Here is a 5,000-nt window from a genome sequence, read left to right on the forward strand (position 1 = left end):
ACACACCCGAATCCCACCTACCAACACACACTCACACACCCGAATCCCACTACCAACACACACTCACACACCCGAATCCCACCTACCAACACACACTCACACACCCGAATCCCACCTACCAACACACACTCACACACCCGAATCCACTACCAACACACACTCACACACCCGAATCCCACCTACCAACACACCTCACAACCCGAATCCCACCTACCAACACACACTCACACACCCGAATCCCACCTACCAACACACACTCACACACCCGAATCCCACCTACCAACACACTCACACACCCGAATCCCACCTACCAACACACACTCACACACCGAATCCCACTCCACACACACTCACACACCGAATCCCACTACAACAACACACAACACACCGAATCCCACCTACCATACACACTCAACACCGAATCCCACCTACCAACACACACTCACACACCGAATCCCACCCTACCAAGACAACTCACAACCGAATCCCACCTACCAACACACACTCACACACCCGAATCCCACCTACCAACACACACTCACACACCCGAATCCCACCTACCAACACACACTCACACACCCGAATCCCACCTACCAACACACACTCACACACCCGAATCCCACCTACCAACACACACTCACACACCCGAATCCCACCTATCAACACACACTCACACACCCGAATCCCACCTACCAACACACACTCACACACCCGAATCCCACCTACCAATACACACTCACACACCCGAATCCCACCTCCCAGCACTTACCGACACCCCCACCCGATCCCAACTTATCGCAGCGAAACAGCGAGGAGCCTCACATTCCCCTGCCCTTCCCCAGAGTCACGCGAGGATTTTCAACCCGAAGACGAGGACAATATACCTGGAGGGAGATTAAAAGACAACTCGAAAATAAAACCAAAGCGAGCGAAAGGAATACAAAAAAAGGGGGTGTAATATAATCAGCAATAAAGAGGGGAAACGTGGAGAAAGGGGAGTGATAAAAAGCACAAGTAAGTGTGGGTGGATCTGCGTGACGGGCGGGGGGATGGGGAAGAGATGGGGAAGGGATGAGGGGCAAGGGTGAGGAAGGAATGAGGGGAATAGGGATCGAGGGGATAAGGAGAATTAGGGGAATGAGGGAGGAGGGATGAGGGCTGAGGAGAATGAGGGGAACGAGGGGTGAGGGGGTGGAATAGGGATGAAGGGAATGAGGGTCGAGGGAGTGAGGAGAATGAGGGGAATGAGAGGATGGAGAAGAAATGAGGGGAATGAGAGGATGGAGAAGAAATGGGGGGAATGAGGGGCAAGGGTGAGGAAGGGATGAGGGGCGAGAGCATTAGAAGAGGATGAAGGAATGCAGAGTGAGGGGATGAAGGAATGAGGGAAGAGGGGATGAGTAAGGGATGAGGAGTAAAGTGATGAGGGGAATGAGGGGGATGAGGGACGAGGGGATGAGACGGGGGAAGGAGAATGAGAGGGAATAAGGGGATGAGTAGAGAGGAGAGGAGAGGAGATGAGGAGGAATGAGAACCGTGCGGAGGGGAACGGAGGAAATGGCCTGGAGGCGAGGGGAATGCGGGGGGAGAGGGGGGGGGGGGGCGCGGCAAAGGTGACGACCAGCGATAAAAAAGGAACAAATGGCTTGTGGTAAACCGGGATGAAGGAGAAAAATCAAAATAAATGGAAAACTATAAACGAGAAAAAGAGAGAGACAAGAAAAAAAAAAATGAGGAACAGAATGAGCAGTGTATAAAAAAAAGAAAGAAAGAAAGAAACCTTAATTTACCGACGTGCAGAGAAAGAGCAAATCCCGAAACAAACCACGAAGACAAACTTCCCATAAAAAAAAAAAAAAAAAAAAACGAAAAAAGAAAACGAAAAAAGCAAAAGAAAAAAGAAAAAAGAGACCAGGGAAGTGAGGCAATGGCCAGAACCGGACAAACGAGCCAGAAAGGGTTAAGGGCGGAGGCGGCCAGTGGGAGCCCGCGGGCGGAGGGGAGGCCATCCCCGCTTGTGGCTGACGCTTGTTATCATCGTCTCGCAAGGGCTGACATCCGGGGAACGGTGGGCGGCAGCGAGGCGGCCTAATTGGATGTGGAAGTTTGCAAGGACATACTGAGACAAGACTTTGGAGGGGGGGAGGGGAGAGGGAGGGGGAGAGGGAGGGGGAGGGGAGGAGGTTGGGAGAGGAGGAATAAGAGGGGAGGAGGAGGAGGAGGGGGAGGGGGGGGAGGAGGGAGGGGAGGAGGGGGGAGAGGAGGAATAAGAGGGGTGGAGGAGGAGGAGGAGGATAGAGAGGAGGAGGGGGAGAGGGAGGTGGAGGTGAAGGTGGAGGATTAGGATTAGGAGGATTAGGAGAATGAGGAGGATTAGGATTAAGAGGAGGAGGAGGAGGAGGAGGAGGAGGAGGAGGAGGAGGAGGAGGAGGAGGAGGAGGAGGAGGAGGAGGAGGAGGAGGAGGAGGAAGAGGAAGAGGAAGAGGAAGAGGAAGAGGAACAGGAAGAGGAACAGGAACAGGAGGAGAAGGAGGAGGAGGAGGAGGAGGAGGAGGAGGAGGAGGAGGAGGAGGAGGAGGAGGAGGAGGAGGAGGAGGAGGAGGAGGAGGAGGAGGAGGAAGAGGAAGAGGAAGAGGAAGAGGAAGAGGAAGAGGAACAGGAAGAGGAACAGGAACAGGAGGAGAAGGAGGAGGAGGAGGAGGTGGAGAATAGAGAGGAGGAGGAGGGGGAGAGGGAGGCGGAGGATTAGGATTAGGAGGAGGAGGAGGAGGAGGATTAGGAGAAGGAGGAGGATTAGGATTAAGAGGAGGAGGAGGAGGAGAAGGAGGAGGAGGAGGAGGAGGAGGAGGAGGAGGAGGAGGAGGAGGAGGAGGAGGAGGAAGAGGAAGAGGAACAGGAGGAGAAGGAGGAGGAGGAGGAGGTGGAGAATAGAGAGAAGGAGGAGGGGGAGAGGGAGGTGGAGGATTAGGATTAGGATTAGGATTAGGAGGAGGAGGAGGAGGAGGAAGAGGAAGAGGAACAGGAGGAGAAGGAGGAGGATTAGGAGAAGGAGGAGGAGGAGGAGGAGGAAGAGGAAAAGAAGGAGGAGAAGGAGGAGGGGAAGGGGAAAGAGAAGGAGAAGGAGAAGGAGAAGAAGGAAAAGGAAAAGGAAAAGGAAAAGGAAAAGGAAAAGGAAAAGGAAAGGAAAGGAAAGGGAAAAGGAAAAGAAAAAGGAGAAGGAAAAGGAAAAGGAAAAGGGAAAGGAAAAGGAGAAGGAAAAGAAGAAGGAAAAGGAAAAGGAAAAGGATAAGGAAAAGGGAAAGGGAAAGGAAAGGAAAAGGAGAAGGAGTAGGCGTGCAGAAAAGAGAGAGAGAAAAAGGTAAGGAAAAGCGTTAACAACATGTGGGAGAATCGCCGTTGTTTTTGGAGGTTGGAGCAAGACATGAAAACGGAATTGTGGAGACAAATAATGCATGGGAACAGAAAGAACGAGAAAAAAACCCTAGCAAAGGTCAAGCGATCATGAAGACCAAGTACACATTCATTCGCCACAGTGCAGAATTCACAAGCTCGCAAAAAAAAAAAAAAAAAAAAAAAAAAAAAAATCCACAAGCAAAGCGAAATGATTACCAGTCGTATTTTCATCCCGTTTTCCCGCTTTAAAGCTCAATTTACACAACCCACCAGTGCACGCCTACACACGCACTTCCCTGGTTAACAGCCCGTGGATCCTGCGCCCCCGGGAAAGAATGAGAAACAGTCGAACATCATGCCTGAGCGACGCAGAAAATAAGCTAATCCTCCGAGGCACTTCAGAGAAACAGGTACAGCTTCTAGCCTCGCACTCGGAGCTCGGCCATCAAGTCGCTGACGACGTTGCCAAATTACTCCGTCAGGTGGAGAGTTCTGGGGGGGGGGGGGGGGGGAGAGAGGCAATTGGCAAGGGGCAAGGGTAAGGGGCAAGGGGCAAGGGCACGCTCGCCGCATTCCTGGCTTTCTCGTAAGGATGTTCCTCTGACTGCCTGGTCCGCCTATGGAGTGGCTTATCTGTAGGTTATGGGCATTTCCTCCTCGAGAAGGGATGACCAGCGTGCAGTACTCAGTAAAACTATGTGGTATTTGGTGCAGGACGACGACCAATACACAGTACTCGACGCGCCGTGTCTCACACTTTGCCATTCCATGACTGGCCTCCAGTTTCACGTTTGTTGCTTGTAAATCAAAATACATAAGCATCTGTATTCAGATATACATAGATGAATGTATGTATAGATAAAAAAAGGCAAGTTTCCAAATATGACGAAACCTCTATTGTTCAAAAGTTTTTTGTTATATCAATCAGAGTGGCCAAGTTTCACATATTTTCTTTTAAACACTGACACACCGTTGTCTGTCTGTCGTTAAACCCTTCTCTCCTCGCCTATTCGCAACCCGCACGCTGCCATCGTTCACTCTATTCTTAACGGAAGAGCGTAATTCCGTTAAGAATGGAATTAATTCCTTTTATTCTTAACTGAGTACAGCTCTACTGCAACACACACACGATGGCGTCTAATACTTTCCATACGAATTTAATCTCTTGATACCCTTTTTACTTACGTACGATAATCCTTAATTTCCAGCTTGTCCAATGTATCGTGTACTATGACAGGCTATCGGGAGACGTACCTGAAAAAGAGAAAACATAAATTAATATTCATTATCGTGATTAATATCTATAGGATACAACCGCTTCTAGAACATATATACCGTAATGTTATTATCGTTGTTTCTATAATGTGGTATGAAATCAACCAACGTTTCTCTTTGGTTACTATCATCAATCACGTCTGCTTTGCTATCCTTATCATAATTGTAATCTTCCAAGTTCCATTCTCATTATTCCTAAGGTGAATGCATTAATCTTAATCAATAATTATAGTTCTTTTCGCAGGCACTCTCCTTTAATGTTATGCTTAATACCATAAGGTTTTTTGTAATCTAAACGCGATAGAAAGAAAGAGAGAGAGAGAGAGAGAGAG

The 5,000-nt window shown here is 49.5% G+C and overlaps 1 protein-coding gene across 2 annotated transcripts in view; it reads right to left on the bottom strand.

Annotated features, from left to right (window-relative positions):
- The window catches only part of LOC125025052 (pikachurin-like), a 225,729-nt gene that overhangs the window by 105,364 nt on the left and 115,365 nt on the right, over positions 1-5,000 (bottom strand). The gene's annotated exons all lie outside the window — the stretch shown is intronic.

The sequence above is a fragment of the Penaeus chinensis genome, chromosome 4, assembly GCF_019202785.1.
Source record: "Penaeus chinensis breed Huanghai No. 1 chromosome 4, ASM1920278v2, whole genome shotgun sequence".
Classification (NCBI taxonomy): Eukaryota; Metazoa; Arthropoda; class Malacostraca; order Decapoda; family Penaeidae; genus Penaeus; species Penaeus chinensis.